Here is a 19328-nt window from a genome sequence, read left to right as displayed (position 1 = left end):
TCCCTGGAAGCTTAGTGCAAACCATCCTGTCTGAGGGCTCAGGAGAGTGACAAGAGCGGGACATGAAAGGGTAAGTGGGATGTTCCAGATAGAGGAGGGGGCTGGTGGTGGGACAAGGGATGGAGTGGGAGAGAGAGAGAGAGAAAGAATGAGAACAATCAGAAGAGATGTTCTTCATCAATATTCTGACACTGAACCTATCCATCAAATTGCTTCTGCTCTCTCCTGTCACACAGAAGAAGGGGCTCTCCTTCCTAAGGTCCCACCCCTACACACAACACACATCCTGCGTGTCTCCTCACTCCCTGGCTTTATTCTGGGCATCTATTTTCATCTAATAATGCTGAGGTCTTTGCCGTCCTAAAGCAAGACAAACCTCAGCCTACCCTCCTCTAACTGCCATCCTCTCTTACCCTTCCCTCACTCCTGGCTCCCCCTCAGCTCACGGTGTTCTGGCTTCCTCACCCAACACAGGGCAAAAGCAAGTCTTCTGGAAGAGAGGGCAGCTGAGTGGTTAAGAGTCAGATGACAGGGGTCTGCATCCCAGCTCTGTGACTTCTAAGTTTTGTGACCTAAGCCAAGCTGCTACTAAACTTTTCTGACTCCTACTTCCCTCATCTGTAAAAACGGGGGTAGTGTTTTTGAGAATTAGGTCGATATTGCACATGAGCAGGTAGCACAGTGCGCCATACGTTACGTGCTCCGTAACTGACAATGAAGGATGTTTACTGCCTTCTCTGCAGGCCCGTTTCTTCCTTTTCCTCCCTATCCTACCTGCCTCCTCTGCAGCATCGGGCACAGTTGACTCCTCCCTCCTTCCTGAAATGAATGCTCTCCTTGACTTCTGTGTTGCCCACTTTCCTAGTTTTCCTCCTTATTCTCTGGCCTCTTCATTTCCTCCGTGGCTCATCTGTGGGTCCTGCCCTCCGCTGCTCCCCAGGATGTGGTGCTCTCCAGGGTCAGTCTTTAGCCCTGTACAGGGCTTTCTTTAACAGTTTAGTTTCCAAATGGAGCTACAAATTAACAGGTTAATGTTCTTTTGCTTTACAAAAATCATAAATCCGTGTGCCTATGATTTATGATGCAGATGCCTCACGCTCAGTAGATAAGAAATCAAATGCACTACTGCTCACCACTCTAATATTTCTCATATCTGTTCTCTTCCAGAGGATGACATTATATCCATCTGGTTGTCCAAATTACAAACCTGGTTAGAGATGGCAAACAAAACAGGGCAAAGAAGGAGCATGTGGATTTGTCCAAACAAAGACTGAACGGAATCACAACTATTTTTTGAGCATTCGCTCTATGCCAGTCCCCGGGCTGGGTGCTTTACCTATACCTCCTTTTATTCTCTCAACCTCCCAGACATAGTGAATTTAGCTTCACAGGCATGTCACTGGGCTTCCAAAAGGGTCAGTCCCTTGATACCTCCCCTCTCTCATCCACACAGGATGATACACACTTATTTCCCACTCAAATGGTTTCCAAAGGGAGGGACATTCCCTAAAAACTCTTGGCCTCTTGTCTCTCCCCATAGGGGTGGTGGTGTGACTTATCTGCTCACTGGGTTGGAGGATATGACAAGCTTGTGTGGTTCCGTCCCACCTTTTCTCTTCCTCCCAAGAGCACACGTAGTATGCTGAGCTGACCACAATCTTACAGGGAGGCCCCCACATGGGGGAACTAGGGCTGTTCCAAGCTGCCTGGAGTGGGCAGTTAAGTCTAATTCTGGGGTTCATTATTAATCAACCCATTATTCCTGCTCATCTATGCCCCATCCTTCAATTCAGCTGTCATCAGCAAGAAAGCTGACACTCTGATCACCTTTCCTTTTTTTCACCCCTTGTGCATTTTTAAAAGTTGTTATGCTCTTTTATTTGTTTATTCCACCTTTCTCTTTCCCCCTGCCTGAGCCCTCAGGACCCCTATTGTGAAAAAATATAAATGGCTAAAGCAGAGACTGATAAAATAGTGAATAATGGGTGTTTTCAGCTGCATGTCATTATGCGTTAGCATATATGCTGAGGATATGGAAAACAAATTGATGTTTGACTGAGATGTGACTGCATGATGGTGAGTTAGTGTCTTGTCATCTCAGCACTGACTTATGTCTCTCGATTGCTCATTTCGGTTTTGCAGAAGTGTCTGTCAGCAGAATGCCAGCAGGACCAAGAAAGCCTGGCATGCACCTGACTACGGGATGTTACTGCTAGCATCACTGGTTTTCCCAAATCTGTCTCCCGTTTTATAAAGTTAACATGAGATTTATCCCTAAGAAGAAAAATAAACTATCGGCAGTTCAACATAGTCAGCAGTAAAATAGTATGCTTGTTAAACAGTTATACATTATAAGTATTTAATGTCAAAATATTTCAATATCATCGCAAAAAGATAGACAAAATATTAAAAATCTTATATATCTCTTTTCACATATCTTCAAGTTTAGTAACTCTCTTAGAAATTCAAGTTTGGTCCTATCATGACTATTTTTATTTTTAAATGTATAAAAAGCCTAAGGCAATTTTCCCAATTCTAAAAAACACAGAGCTCCTCCTTCTTGTTATGGGGAGGCACATGGCCAAGCCACAAAAGCAATGATGAGTTCTTATGGTTAGCAATGGAACCAGGCTCCCAAGTGGTCTGGGCCTCAATTTTCTCAGCTACAACGTGGGCTGGCTATGTTAAAGTCTCTTTGAACTTGGAAATCCCGTGCTTTTAATTTTAAGTTGACTGAAATCACGTTAATAATCTTTCAAAGTAGACCTAGAAGGCACTGGAATGAACTGTTAATTTTGTTGAACATGGGTTTCTTTTAAAAAATGGTTAAGAAGGAAGTTATTCATGCTGTATTAAACTTTGTATAAAAATAATCACTGTCATTGCAAGGATTTTATTTTTTTTCCAAAACCACAAAGAAGGAAAAAAGTGCATTTCAGTTGCATTTCAAATTCTCAGTTCCCTTGCCATGCCACGGTTGAAACATTAAGAGGAAATAAGAAGAAAAAAGAAAGACAATAAAAGAAAAATTAGTATGAAAAAAGCTCTAGCAATACATACTCAGATTATATAAAAATGAATGTTGATTCCCTTTCATTTCCACTTGGTCCACAAATGAAGGTGTTTTTATATTACAGTGCACGGGTAAAATTTGGCCACTAAGTGGTCAAATTTTCCCCAAGAAAAACAGACACAGGATCTCTGCATGACTCTATGTTCTAAACCCACCGATTAAAGAGAGTGATGAAGATGGCAATGTCTGCCACATGGTAGACAGAAAAATAACAATTTCCTAACCAGTCTCCCTGCTTCCAGTCTGTTCCCATGGTCTACACTGTCCTGAGGATCTTTCTGTCCATGTCTCCCACTCTTTATATACACCCATGGATCCCTGAACATACAAAATAAAAATGAAATTCCTTAGAGAGCCATGCCTGCAGTCCTGATCCTGGTTACCCACCCAGGAGGAATGAAAACATACGTCCACACAAAGACTTTGATGTGCATATTCACTGCAGCACTATTCACAGCAGCCAAAAAGTAGAAAAAGAACAGACGTCCATCAGCTGGTGAATGGACAATCTGTGGCAGAAATATAATGGACGACTACTCCATACTAAGACGTAACATGCATAAGGCACCTCAAATGCATTATGTTAAGTAAAAGAGGCTACTGACTGGATGATTCCCTTTATACAGTATTTTGGAAAAGAGAAAACTGCAAGGAAAGAAAACAGGTAAGTGGCTCCAGAGGTTGGGAGTGGGGGGAGGGGCTGACTACAAAGGGTACAAGAGACTTTGGGGTTTACAGAGGTCTATATCTTAATTGTGATGGGTAAACTGTATCTAGAGGTCTATGCATATGTCAAAACTCATCCCTGCACACTTGGATACACATGGTTTGGACTTAGCACATGTAAATTATGTCTCAATACTGCCTTAACAAAAACATTATAAGGAAGGGACAAGCCACATGATTTGCAATGAGGACTCTTACATATACAACAGTATGAAAAGCATTTGGGCATGAAAATAACATGGTTTTTTTTCTTTTCTTTTTTTTTTTTTTTTAAAGTAGGCTTCATGCCCAGTGTGGAGTGCAACACGGGGCTCGAACTCACAACCCTGAGATCAAGACCTGAGCTAAGACCAAGAAATCAAACAACGTTCAACCGACTGAGCCACCTGGGAGCCCCAAAAATATCATATGTTTAAAAATAAAATTAAATCTGATTTTGATCCCCCTCCTCGCCACAAATCTTATGGAAGGTAATTCAAACTCAACCATGCTTATGAGGCTTCTCCCTGCACAAAAAAAGGGAAAAAAAAAAAAACCAAAAAACTCCTCCAGACCTAATGAGGCTCTTGATGACATCTATATATTCTTATTTAATATCCCAGCTACCTTTTCTACTCCTGATTGCCCACCCCTCTTCTTTACCGTTCTTTCCCCCCTCCAAGTATTCTACTCTTTTGTATAAAAATTATTTAAAAAAATTTTTGACTCCTCTTGAACTACATCAAAATGTTGCTGTTCTTCAGTGTTCGTACACAGTAGAAAGAGCCCCAGGCCTTTAGATTAAGACCAACCTTCTTCACTGACTCATTCATTCCTTCAACTATTTGCTAAAATGCCACTGTGTTCCAAGGACCAGGCTGGGAATTCAACGACCTTTCTCAAGGAGGCTATAGTCTTATTGAGAAGAAAGATGGAAATAGATAATTAACCTTTAGAGGAATGAGTTTAAGGATGGACCAGGAATGGTGCTAATCCATTTGGGAGGCAGAAGGGAAAGCTTCCCGGGGACACTTAGAACTCAAGCATACCCAGTGGTGGTATCATTATTCTACCAGAGGAAAGAGTAGCTATTTTGTAATTCAGTCACAACTGGGGACTTGTACTTTCATCATTAGTTATTTTTCTTGTAAGTAAAAGGCCAAACGTCTCCTTCTGCTTGGATGCTAGTGTTTGGTACCATCTATGTGAATGCTCTTATTGTGGGAGTCAGGGCTTTCCAGAATTTTGGAAAGCTGAAGGTGGAGATATTGTTCAAGGACTCTGGGCACTGACTTGCTCTCTCCCCACATCTGAGGATGTGGCCTTAGTGATGCTGAGCCTACTTCAAGAGCCAGCGGAGGCCCTAAGTGCATGTTTAGGGAGTCTAAGTTTTGTTGAGAGAAGATGTACACCCCAACTATAAAAGTTCAGTGGCATAGCAAGAATTGGGCTTTGAAAATATCCAAGACACAAAGTGTACAACTCCCTACCTCAACCCAGATGAAGGATTCCAGATGCCAAGGGATGCGATGCTGAAGGTCATGGCATCTGCTCCTGCCCTGGGCTACCATTTTGTTTTTGATACAATTTTGTATGCTAATTAAGGATCTTAAATTAACTGCACTTTGAGACAGAGAAAGAGAGAATGAGAATTTCTCCCACCAAGTCAAAACCACCAAAATGCTTTATTTATTCAAGGGAGATAATGTCCATCTTGAGCTATTTCACAGTTGTGCTTCCTTCAACCAGGTTTACAGTCTTTCACAAACTGGCCCCTAGTCTCTGTTTTCCTCTCTTGTTCCATACCTCTAAAGCATTCTATGTTACCTTTACATAGCCTCTCAAATATGGCATGAAGTTTGACACCCCTGTGAATCTTCTCATGGTGTTTTCTTTGGAAAATACTTCCCTCTATTTCTACTCCGCACTTCAACTTTCAAGATCTAGTTTAAATGCCACTTCTTAAGGCCTCATCATGCAAAAAAAAAAAAAAAAAAATACCCTTCTCTTCTGTGTTCACATAGCATTTTGTTTCTAGAAATAGTAAACTTTTCAGGCTGTGTTTAAGTTGGTTGTATATTTAGCTTGTGCACGCTCACCCTCTCTCTCTTCCTACCAACCCTCCCCAACCCTTGCTTGGTTTTTAGTTTGTGAGAGAAAGAACTGTGTTTTCCTTGTCTTATTCCCAGCATTTAGCACATGGCCAGTCCTACAGAGAAAGTCCTCAACAAATGTTTCCAAACATATGTAAGCATGATTGAATCAAGACATTCTGGAAGGGGATAAGACAATGTCAATTTTAACTTAAGCATATCAGCTATTTAAAAAAAAAAATCAGCAAATTATTAGCAACCAAGAAGAGAATGAACTGAGAGTAACTTGCTTTAAAAAAGAAGGTCTAATCCAAAAAGTGTCAGTGGACAATATTGGAGGGGACAGAGGAAAAAAATGAGAAAAGGAAACAAGGTATGTGTAAGCCAATCCTCACTGAAAATATCATAGAGGACACTGATATTTAATTCCTATGTCTCATTCCATTTTAATTTTTCAGTATATTCAGCAATTTAGAACACAAATGGCAGAATACTAGACACAACTGCAGGGGCCAAGGGCAGGCTGCCCCAAGATGGGCCACTTTAAATGAAGATTATTTTGAGCTAAAAGCCATTAAAACCCAGCAGATACAGGAAAAGCTCTTTACCTCCCCAACAGCTGCCTAAAAAAATTTATATAGAGGACCTGCTCTGGGAAGAGAGTATCACCATAGATAACTACATTATGATATGAACTAGGTAGGTGGACAGGGAGGAACCTAGCAAGGTCTGTTTGATCAAAGCTCTCTATGTCCCACTGTTTTGTTCTGTTTTGTTTTTAAGATTTTATTTATTTATTCGTAAGAGAGAGAAAGAGAGAGAGAGAGAGAAGCAGAGGGAGAAGTAGGTCCCTGCTTAGCAGGGAGCCCGATGTGGGACTCAATCCCAGGACCCTGGGATCATGATCTGAGCTGAAGGCGACGCTTAACCATCTGAGCCACCCAGGCACCCCTATGTCCCACTGTTTTTGAGTGGTCCCACAAACATTCATTCACCAAACATTTACTCTTTTTCATTTTCCCGTGAATTTCATTCATTCCCTTGGAAGTCCCAGATCCTACCCCCTTCTCCTTTGTTCAAAATGACCTACTGACTATCTGGACTTTCTATCTCTGTATGGATTCCCTGTTGGTACACAATTAAATTTGATTTTCTCCTGTTAATCTGCCTCATGTCAAATTTGAGTCTTAGTCCGGGTAGAAGGACCTTGAAGGGCAGAAGAAATTCTTTCTCCCCAACACAACCAGTAAGTTCTTAGACTGCAAAGTTTTGCTAATTTAGTAGAACATAAATTCATAAAGCATCTTGCTTTTACGTTCTAAGTCACTGCTTAATGCCTTATCAAATTGTTTGCTGATAATAATAGTTGACATTTACTGAGCACTTACTCTGCTAGACATGCGTAACTCACCTAGGCTGTGCAAACTGTTAACAGGAGGAGCCAAGATTGGAGCTTGGGGTTATCTTGACTGCAATGTCTATGCTTTTGCCATTTTAGCACCTGGCCAAAAGTGAAGAAACTAGGGTGTTTCTAAGGGTTTTGAGAGTGATGACAGAATAGAATTAAGCATTGGTATAAGTATCATGCTGTTGTCAGACAGGAAGAATTCCTGTTCCCTTCAAGGTCCTTCTAGTTGGACTAAGAATGAAATTGACATGAGACAGACTAACAGAGGAGAAAATCAGATTTAATTTCATATGTACCAGGAATCCACACAGATAAGGATATTCCAAAGACAGTCAGGCAAAATGAGATATATATGTCATCCTGAACTAAGAAGAAGGGGGTAGAGTCTGAGACGTCACAGGTAGGAATGCAATTCACAGAGCAATAAGAAGAAGAGCAAATATTTGGTCATTAGATGTTTGCCCTGCCATATGGATGGGTCACTCTGATTAAATTTATCTCTGGTAGTAACTCCTATTCCAAGAAAGACCCCCAATTTAGATTCTTCTATGTGGTTAAGAGAGGGGCAAAAGTTTGTCTTGAGCGCACTGGATCTAGATTATCTTCAGTGCAAAATAATCTTCATGCCAAAGTAGCCCATCTTGGAGCAGCTTGCTCTTGGACCCTACATTGTATAAAGCAGTAAGTTGAACTCTGTACTGCTTGTCTCAAAGAATAAAGGTAGTTAAAAAGCCACAGTAATGTTCCTTTTGTGTCTCAAAGATCCAGGGTTTACACGTTATGCACAGACACCCTGGCTTAGTAGGACAATCACAGTGTAAAGTCTAGAGGACAGAGTATGAGCCTCAATTTTGCCCTTCTTAGGTGACTTGCTTAATTTTGCTTCCATGAAATTGGGGTAATATCTGACCCTCACTTACCAACCATAAAGGAGCATAAAACATCAATATAAATGTTAATCATGACTTCTATCTGTAACACCTTATTTTCATGCATCTTAAAATTCTGTTAATTAAATGGGAGATGTATATTTGTAGGGGCTGAAGGCAGGCTACTCCAAGATGGGCCACTTTGGCATGAAGATGATTTTTGAGTTAAAAGCAATCAAAACCCAGCAGATTCAGAAAAAGGTCTTTACCCCTCTCTCAACTGCCTAAATTTACATTGGAAAGGAAAGCCTGCACCAGGAAGAGAGCTATTAAGAGATTCTTTTTTTTTTTTAATAACCTAAGAAAGTTATTTGCATAACAGGACAGGCTTTGTTTTCCAAACCTCTCCTCTCACCCTCCAGCTAATGGCCTACCTCCTCATTGTATCCCTAGACCCCTAAGGTAGGGGTCTAAGTTCCTTAGCTCAGGATGTCATATAAGCCTCATGTTGCCAGACTGTTTGTCCTTGAAGTTTCTTGTCTTTGGATGCCCTGCATGTACAACACTAAATGTGATTTTCTCCTGTTAATCTGTCTCATGTCAATTTCATTCTTAGTCCTGGAAGAACGTTGGAGAGAGGAAAATTTGCTCAACCCCAACACCTTATTAGCAAATGGTTTGAGGAATTATTTTTATTTATTTATTTATTTTTAAGATACCAGATTTGCTCTATAGTCAACCATTTCCCTGACAGAGATTTTGGGCAACTAATAACTTTGCCACACCATACCTGTATCTGGTTTGTATTTTCTGAGTCAACAAAGGACTAAGGACTTATGGGGCCACACTATACTTGCCTTGCTTCCCAGCCCCTGCTATGTGTCTCCAAGTAGAACGACATAAAATATGAAAGACTTTTTGTTATAAGTGTCCAAAGATGGGATATGATAAGAAATAATATGAACAGCAAAATAATCTTAACGGAAGGAAGAGTAAGACCAAAATAAGACATTGAAGAAAAATGTGCTCTCTATCTGAAACGCAGCCTGAAGCTAAAATAATCACATAATGCTTTATTGCAATATTATTCATGTTAATTAACAGTTAACCTAAGACAGACCCCATTACATATTTTAATCTTCCTGTATTAGAATTGGAAGTTAATTTTGCTTTTCTTTTTAAAACCAATGCTTAATATGAATATAAGAAAAAAATCTCTAAATTTGTCTGGCACTAAGGTAAATCTATAAATTAAGGCAAATGATAAAAAGAAGGAAACAACAGAGCAAAACATTCAAGACTTGAAGAATCCAGCACTAAGATTTTTGATGGAATTCTTTCTGTGAGGTATAGGGAAAGCAAGCCCGTATCTGCACATTTACCAGTGTTCCTTCAAGGCATAGGCAGGGGAGGAGGATGGGAGCACTCAGTTCTTTCTCTTTCATTTAGAGTGTGAATTGTGCAAGGTATTTTGGGGGAGCAAATTTTGCCAATCCAAGATATGCCTCTTTGGCATGCTGATTATTTTAAGCTGGTTATTTTTAAGAAATTGCAGACACAAAAAGAAGCTCTGAAAACGGAGAAGTTACTCTTTTGCAGGAGACATTTATATTTACAAGGGAGATTTCCTTTTTATTTTTATTTATTTATTTATTTTTTTTGAGAGAGAGAGAGAGAGAAAGAGTATGTGTGCATGAGCAGGGGTGGGGGCAGAGGGAGAGTGAGAGAGAGAATCTTAAGCAGGCTCCATGCTTAGCACAGAACAAGGGAGATATACATTTTTAAGGGTGTCTCCCTGTCTTTAAGGGTATCTTTCCCTCCCAGGAAGAAGGGATCACTCAATGTGCAGAAACTCTTATCAATGGAGAAAGCCTGGACTTAAGTCTGCGTAACAACCTTACACTTGTCTATTGTGTTTTTCCTGCTAAGCTCCCATGACTGGCTCCCCAGCCCTACCATCTTTCACTTTTAGCTGAGGATGGTATTTAAGGTGATGGCTTCAGCCATTTTGGAGAGCTACTCAGTTTTCCTGGGTCTCTCTCGTGTATACAGAAGGCACACATGTTATTAAACTTTTATTTTTCTCTTGTTAATCTGTCTTATGCCAATTTAATTATTAGACCAGACAAAGGACCTAAAAGGGAAGAAGGGAAAACTTTTCTGCCCCAACAGTATTCTATTGCTTTGCTTCACAGTGGGGAGGGGGGTGGTGAAAGAAATCTGCTATCATATCAAGACAGAGTCATGTTATCTGCTACTGAGAAACCCAATCAGCAGACAGCCATGGAAGTGCTTCTGGCAGGAGTCTTTGTATTATCGCTGCGAGAAAGGAAAATTAACGCATTTGATCCAAAAAGAACCCCCTTTGAGCCTGCCTCCTCTAATACCATCTACCTTGTAGGTCTATAATACCGGGAGAAGAGGTAAATCTGGGCAACTCTAGGCAGATTCTCTGGCCTGCCGGCCTTCACTGCACATGGGAGGGAAGGAGAGTGGTGCACCCTTCCTTCGCCTCCTACAGCTAAGGAACAAGGGATTCTTGTTCTCCTCAGAAGTAAGTACCAACTATATAGCAGCAGGAGTTCAATATTCAAAGCTTAAACCGAACAGTTAACATAAATATTTTTCAGCTGAGAGACACTAAGTAATACAACACAGTAAACATTATATAAAGACCAATTGTTTTCATCTGCCCCCTCTATTGAACTAATGTGGGATTCCACTGGGAGCATTCAGTGGAGGCAGCAACTATTCCAGTTTATTAAATGGAGTCCGCTATCTCCCCATAGAGTTATTTTAATAAATTATACATCACTCCCTTTCTAGACTAATAATCCTTTAACAGATGTGACCCCATATGTTAAATTAGAAATTTCAGAGACGCTAAGTGATGTGTTTTCTATACATAAAAGAAACCCCTTCAGTGCCAAGGCAGTCCACAGGCTTACCAACAGCTGCTTCAGACACTATGAATTTCATCTCTGTGTGCACTGTTCCGCAAGAGGATAGTCACCTTCCCCCAGTTTTATTTTAGATACAATTCTAACAATCTTGCTCTTCTGGTCCTTGAGCCCTTAACTCACTTTAAGTAACACATTAGAAAGAGAGAGTGAGGGTTGCTTGAGTCAGAGGTACACTCAGCAGGGAAAAGTAAAAGCTGACAGACCAAAGTCAGAAAGACAGAAAAACCAACAGAAATTAGCCTATTTCAGCATTGGCCAGACTGTGTAGAGGTAAACGGTGCTACGCACTTCAACAGCCCCAAAAGGCATCACTGCACAGTAACTGATGTTTATTAAAATGGGCATCATGGTCCCATAGGAAAGTTAAATTATGTGCAGCATATGATTTTAGAAGGCAGAGTTGCATAAAAAGTATTTTAGAAAAGTATCTACCAAATTTCTAAATTTTGTTTCAGTGGCTCTTAAAGGTATTTAAGGCCTTTTAAAAATATGTTTCTATGGGGGCGCCTGGGTGGCTCAGTTGATTGAGCATCTGACTCTTGATTTTGGCTCAGGTCATGATCTCAGGGTTGTAAGACAGGGCATGGAGCCTGCTTAAGATTCTCTCTCCCCGGGGCGCCTGAGTGGCTCGGCAGGTTAAGTGTCTGCCTTCCTCTTGGGTCATGATCCTGGGCTCCCTGCTCAATGGGGAGTCTGCTTATCCCTCTACCTCCACCTCTCCCCCTTGCTTGTTCTCTCTCTCCCTCCCTTCCTCTCTCTCTCTCAAATAAATAAATAAAATCTTTTAAAAGAAAAGATTCTCTCTCTCCCTCTCCCTCTGCCCCTCCCCCCGCCTGTGCTCTCTCTCTTTCTAAAAAAATAAATAAATAAAAAGTAAAAAAATATGTTTCTACAAAATATTGATTTCCCAGTAATGTTAAATAAAGCAACAATTTCCAAGCCTGGCTATACACCAGTACCACCCGGGGAGCTTGAAACAAATAGACATTCCTAAGCACCACTGAGTAAGAATCGTAGGGGAGGGAGTGTTGCAAAGGTGAGGAGATTAAGCACCTATACTAAAAAAAAAAAAAAGGTAATTCTGCTCTGCAGCATTGCAGATATATCTAAATATTAGTACACATATATGAATGAATAATTTAGGTATTTGGAAGCTCAGTTTCTAATGCTACCTTTTTTTTTGATTATCAGATGTCAACATATGTTTGCTTGGTGTTTGTTGACATTAATATTGTCTGGTTATGATTAGTATACCTGTTAAGACACAAGTTACATTTGATTCATATTTTTTTAGACATTATGTGAGATGTCACCAAACCCAAGTGGAAATCTTTAAATATAATTCAATCACAGTATTCCAAGAGTGCTTTGGTAATTTCTCCGTATGTGAAGAAAATGAAAACCTGATATTAATAGAATTTATTAATCTTGGTTTGTAGGAGTGGTGGTAAATATAAGATGACCACAAATTTTTAACAAGTGATCCAACTGTAAAGATCTGGATCTCCAGGAAATGAGAAATAGTTGAATTTATTGAAGAATAGCAGAGTGACAGATAAACTATTTCTAATATTAAGAACTAGAAAATACATGTTTAACTGATTGAATTTTCATTACAGACAAATATGAATATAGGTCAGAAACAGAGACATAAACCTATAATTCAATATACTGAAAAATAAAGCCACTGCTTTTCTGAAATAGATGTGGTGGAAATAACAATAAAAAAGGGTATCTTGTCTTCAAATATTAAGGTTGAGTGCATATATGAAAAACAAAATCAAATTTCTAAAAATTTCTGTATCATATATGAAACAATGGTTTTTGAGTTACTTTATATTGGACAATGAAGGGTAGTGATTCCTGAGAGAGAGGAATCAAATTTTTCAAAACCAGTGATAAAAAGAAAACTCTGAATGTAGACAGGGGAGAAGAGACATGCTACATATAGGGAATGAAAAATAAGGATGACAGCAGACTTATTAGAAAAAATGGAAGGGAAAAGGGAATGGAGCAATTTTTTTTACATTCAGTTGACCCTTTAACAAAATGGGTTTGAATTGTGTGGGTCCACTTCTACGTGAATTTTTTTTAGAATACAGTGCTGTAGATGTATTTTATGGTTTTCTTAATGACATTTTCTTTTCTGTAGTTTACTTTAAGAATACAGTATATAATACATATAATGTACAAAATATGTGTTGATTGACTGCTTATATTACCAGTAAGGCTTCTGGTCAGGGTGTTAGTAGTTAAGTTTTTGGGGAGTCAAAAGTTATAGTGGATTTTTGACTATGCAGGGAGCTCAGTGCCCCTAACCCCTGCATTGTTCGGGGCTAAACTGTATTAACAGAAAAAAAGAAGTCAACTGAGAATTCTATACCCAGCAAAACTCTCTCAAAACAAGGGTGAAATAAAGGTTTTCAGATATACAAAAACTGAAAGAATTCATTACCAACTGGCCTGCACTATAACACATGTTAAATGACTTCCTTCAAACAGAAGGAAATTGATAATAGATGGGAATATAGATGTATACATAAAAAAGAAAGGACTAGAAATGGTAACTACATGGGTTACTATACATTTTCTTTCTTATTATTTAAATCTCTTTAAAACCTGGGTGGCTCAGTTGGTTAAGTGTCTGCCTTTGGCTCAGGTCATGATCCCAGGGTCCTGGGATCGAGCCCGGCATTGGGTTCCCTGCTCAGTGGGGAGCCTGCTTCTCCCTCTCCCTCTGCCTACCATTCCACCTGCTTGTGCTCTCTCTCTCTCTGTAAAATAAATAAATAAAATCCTTATTTAAAAAAGATAATTGTTTTATTTGTTTATATTTTAAGTTCTTTTCCTTATTTTTTAGAGAGAGGGAGAAAGAGTGTGAGTGGGGGATGGGCAGAAGAAGAGGGAGAGAGAGAATTGTAAGCAGGCTCCATGCTCAATGCAGAGCCCAACGCAGGGCTCAATCTCACGATGCTGAGATTATGACCTGAGCTGAAATCAAGAGTCGGCCACTTAACCCACCGAGCCACCCAGGTACCCCAAAAGATAATTGTTTTAAATAATATAATTGTTTAAACAAAAACAATAACAACATAGTGTAGACTTTAAAATAAAAGTAAAATGTACAACAACAATAGCACAAATTCAGAGGGGAGAGGTGGAAGTATATATTATAAGGTTCTATATAGTATGGTGAAGTAGTATAATATCACTTTAAGGCAGACTGATAAGTTAAGGATGTATGCTATAAACCTTAAAACAATCACTAAAGAAATAAGAGTTAAAGCTAATAACAAAATAGATAAAATCAAATCATAAAAATTATTCAATTACTCCAAAAGAAGGTTGAGAGAGAAAAAATGGCACAAACAGAAGTGACAGATAGAAAACAGACAGCAAGAAATAGATTTAAACCTAATCAAATCAATAAGCACATTAAATATAGATATCCCAATTAAAAGCCAAACAACTTCAGCTTCAATGAAAAAGCGCAACCTAAGTATATGTTGACTACAAAAAATGCACTTCAAATACAAAAACACAAACAAGTTAAAAGCCAATAGAAGGAAAATGGCATGCCATTCTAATAATACCAAAAAAAAAGCTGGATTGCCTATACTAATGTCCAAGTAGATTTGTGTTCAAAGAATATTATCAGTGGCAAAGAAGGTTATTCCATAATGATAAATGAGTCAATTAAAGGAATATAATAAACTAAATGTTTATGCATCTAGTAACAGAGCTTCAAAATCCATGACTCTGAAATAGAACTGTAAAGAGAGTAGAAAAATCCGAAAGTCTATCAGAGATTTTCATACTGCTGATTCAATAACTGATAGAACCAGTAGAGAGAATGTCAGCAAGGATATAGATTTGAAAAAGAGTAAGCACCAAACTGACCTAACTGACATTTCTAGAACACTCCCCTCCAACAACAGCAGAATACACATTTTTGCAAGTGCACACAGAATATTTTCCAAGCTTCCACCTTAAAGAAACTGGAAAAAGAAAAACAAATCAAACCTAAAATAGTAGAACAAAAAAAAATAGTAAAGATCAGAGCAGATATTAATAGCTTACAAAGTAGAAAAATAATAAGATCAATAAAATTAAAGCTGATTTTAAGAGAAGATAAATAAAACCGATAAAACCCCAGCCAGACAGATTAAAAAAAGAGAAAAAAACATATATAACCAATGTCAGGAATGAGTGATATCACCACAGGTTCTACAATTATTAAATAGACAATAAGAGAATATTATGAACAATGTCATGCCAATTAAATGAAATACACACAATTCTTGAAAGACACAAACTAGTAAAGGTTACTCAAGGAGAAATAAATAACTTGAATATCTTGAATCAATCAAAGAAATCGAATTTGTAATTAAAAACCTTCCCATAGAGAAAACTCTAGGCCCAGTCATCTTCACTGGTAAATTCTACCAAACATTTAAGGAAGAAATAATACATAATACATAAATTCTTGAAAAGAAGGAATTGCTACCCAACTCATTCTATGAGGTCAACATTGTAATGAAACCCAAACCAGGCAAAGATATTACATGAAAAAAAAAAAAAGATGCTTATGTGCATCATGAGCACAGATTTAAAAGCTTCTAAACAAAATTTCTTAAATTAAGCCCAACAATCTATATAAAGGATAATGCATCATGAGATTTATCTCAGGAATGTACATAGTTGGTTCAATATATGAAAATCAATCAATGTAACATATATTAATACAACAAAAACAAGAAAAACCTATATGATCATTTTATTAGACACAGAAACAGCCTTTGACTGAATCCAAAATCCATTCCTGATAAAAACTCTTGACAATGTAGAAATAGAAGGAAACTTTCTCAATCTGATAAACAGCATCTATGAAAAATCTACAACTGCCACCAACTTCCTGATAAAAGAGTGATTTTTCCCTCCTAAGATCAGGAAACAAGATACAGATATCTACCCTCATAATTCTGTTCAACATTTTACTGGAGTTTCTAGTCACTGAATCAGGCAAGAAAAAGAAAAGAGAGGGCATCCTATTTGGAAACAAAGAAATCAAACTGTCTTTATTTAGAGATGACATAAATATCTCTGTAGAAAATCTGATATAAGCTACAAGAAAGCTATTGGAACGTTTAAGTCAGTTTAGCAAGGCTCCAGGATACAAGATCAACATAAAAAAAATCAATTTTTTCCCCATAGACTAGTAACAAACAACAGAAAATTGAAGTTATAAAGTAACACAACTTACAATCACATCCAAAAATATGATATATTTAGGGATAAATCTGACAAAAGTTGTAGAAGACCTGTACATCAAAATGATAAGATAATGCAGAGAGAAAATTGAAGAGACCTTAAGTGGAGAGACATCCCAGGTTAACAGATTACCAAACTCAACACAGAAAAGGCATCAATTTTCCCCAAATAAATATATAGATTCTGTGTGAGAGCAAAATCTCAGCAGCCTTTTTTATTTGGTGGAAATTGACAAACGAATTCTAAAATTTATGTGGAAAAAGAAAGGACCTCCACTCTAGCCAAAACAACTGAGAAAAAGAAGAACAAAGTTTGAAGACCTTATTCCTCCAGTATTTTTTTAAATAACCTGTGATTCCAAGACTTATAAAGCTACAGCATACAGTGTGGCACTGATGTAGAGACAAATAAACAGATCAGTGGGACTGAACAGGGTCCAGAAACAGACCCATACATATATGGACATTTTCAGCAAAACCACAAATTCAGGAAATTCAGAGGAAATAAGTAATATTTTCAGCAAATTCTGTTAATGTAATTAAATATCCATATTTTGAAAATGAACTGCCATTTATACCTTTACCATAAACAACAATTAATTCAATGGAACACAAACCTAAATATAAAACCTAAAATCATCATACTTCTAGGAAAAATGATATGAGAAAATCTTTGTGACCTTGGATTAGGCAAAGATCTCTTAGGCATGATTCCAAGAGTACCATCTAGAAAAGGACAAATTCATAAATGGGACTTCATTAAAATTTAAAATGTCTTCAATAGCTACTGTTTTTTTTTTAAGATTATTTATTTATTTATTTGACAGAGAGATAGAGAGCACAAGTAGGCAGAGCGGCAGAGGGAGAGGGAGAAGCAGGCTCTCTGCTGATCCCAGGACCCTGGGATCATGACCTGAGCCGGAGGCGGTCGCTTAATCAACTGAGCCACCCAGGCACCCCTTCAATAGCTACTGTTAAGAAAATGAAAAAACCCAGAGGTTGGAAGAAAATATTTGCAAGTCATAAATGTGATCAAGGTGTTAGAAAAATAATATGTAAGTAACTCTCAAAACTCAAGTAATAACAGAACAAGGAACCCAATAAAAAAGGGGGTGGGGACAAAAGATTTGAACAAACACTTCACCGAAAACGAGGTAAGAATGAAAACTAAGTTCATGAAAAGATGCTCCACATCATTTGTCACTAGGGAAATACAAATTAAGACTCAACTGACATACCACTACATACCTATTAGAATGGCTAAAATTTTAAAAATCGACCATACCAAGTGTTGGTAAAGATGTGGAAGAACTGGAACTCTTATACATTCCTGGTGAGAATGTAAAATTAACTATAAATCCACTTGGAAAACAGTTTGAGAATTTCTTAAAACGTTAAACATAGAGCTACCATATCATCCAACCATTCCACTCCCATGCACTTACCCAGGGAAATGAAAGCATGTATTCATAAAATGACTTGACATGAATGCTCACAGCAGATTTATTTATAATAGCCCCGAAATGGAAACAACCCAAATGTCCATCAACAGGTGAACAGAACAGCAAACTATTACATTAATAAAATGGATACTGTTCACTGATAAAAAGAAACAAACCATTCCTACATAGTACAAGATGGATGAATGTCAAGATAATTGTCGAATGAAAGCAGCCAGACACAAAAAAGGGCACATACTATATGATTCCACTTATATAAACTTCTAGGAAACGTAAACTGCATGGAGACGGAGGGACCTTAGTGGCTGGGGATAGAAAGGGAAGAGGGCAAGCTTACAGCAGGGACTACAGAGGGGCACAAGGAAATTTTTGACATCATTGGATGTGATTTTGAGGGTTTCATGGCTGTATATATGTGGAAACTTATCAAACTGTAGGCCTTAAGAGAAGTTTATCTAAATTAACTATCGCAGTAAAACTATTATAATAAACATATACAAACACAACCACAAGAGTTTCATCATATCTAAAAAGAAATTAACAATAATTCTTGAATATCAGAATTTCACTGGATAGTCAGTATTTACATTTCCCTATCTTATGAACTCATATTATTAGAGCTTGTTATTCTGAAACGGGATCCAAACAAGATCCAAAGATTGCAACTGGTTTTGACTCAAACAAATGAGCCAGAACTTCCCACGGGATCTTAAGAGATACTGATTGCCCAATAAGAAATACTGAACAGAAGAGTGCCAAGAATATTTTGGGACGTTCATAACTATTGCCCAATAGTTCTATAGAAAAAAAAAAATCCAACTTAGAATCTGACATTCTATTCTGATCTGTTAATCTAAATTTCTCCACTGCATGAATTTGGTTATTATGGATTTTCGGTTTTCAAATCATTTTGGAAAAACATTTATGGAGTACCTGACAAAGTATTATGCTGGTCAGTATAGGGGATACAAAGATGAATAGAACATAGTCTTGCTATAGATCAAATGTTATGTCCCCTTTCTCAAATTTGTAGGTTGAAATCCTAACTCCCAAGGCAATGTTATTGGGAGGTGGGGCGTCCAGCAGTGATTAGTTCATGAGGGCAGAGCCTTCACGAATGGGATTAGTACTTAATAAAAGAGACTCCACGGAGCTCTCTAGTCCCTTCCACGATGTGAGGACACAGTGAGAAGGCACCATGAACCAGATACCAAATCTGCCAGTGCTTTGATCTTGAACTCCCCCACCTCTAGAACTGTGAGAAATACGTTTCTGCCAAGCCTCCCAGCTTATGGCAGTTTTGCTATAGCAGCTCGAAGGGACTAAGACAAATCTCTATCCTCAAATAATTTAGACCTTGGGGGGGGGGGGCAGTAAATGAATGACTAGAATAGAAGGTTAAAAATTATTGGGCAAAATAAGAATCATAAAATACACTGGGAACACAGAGAAGCAAGACATTACCTCTAACTAGAACAATAAGCTAA

The 19328-nt window shown here is 38.2% G+C and overlaps 1 protein-coding gene across 12 annotated transcripts in view; it reads right to left on the bottom strand.

Moving 5' to 3' along the window:
* ASPH (aspartate beta-hydroxylase) overlaps positions 1–19328 on the bottom strand; it is a 213776-nt gene that overhangs the window by 73121 nt on the left and 121327 nt on the right. The gene's annotated exons all lie outside the window — the stretch shown is intronic.

The sequence above is a fragment of the Halichoerus grypus genome, chromosome 5 (genome assembly GCF_964656455.1).
Source record: "Halichoerus grypus chromosome 5, mHalGry1.hap1.1, whole genome shotgun sequence".
NCBI classification, from domain to species: domain Eukaryota; kingdom Metazoa; phylum Chordata; class Mammalia; order Carnivora; family Phocidae; genus Halichoerus; species Halichoerus grypus.
Note: the sequence above shows the minus strand (reverse complement) of the source record. Positions and strands in the feature narration are given on the sequence as shown.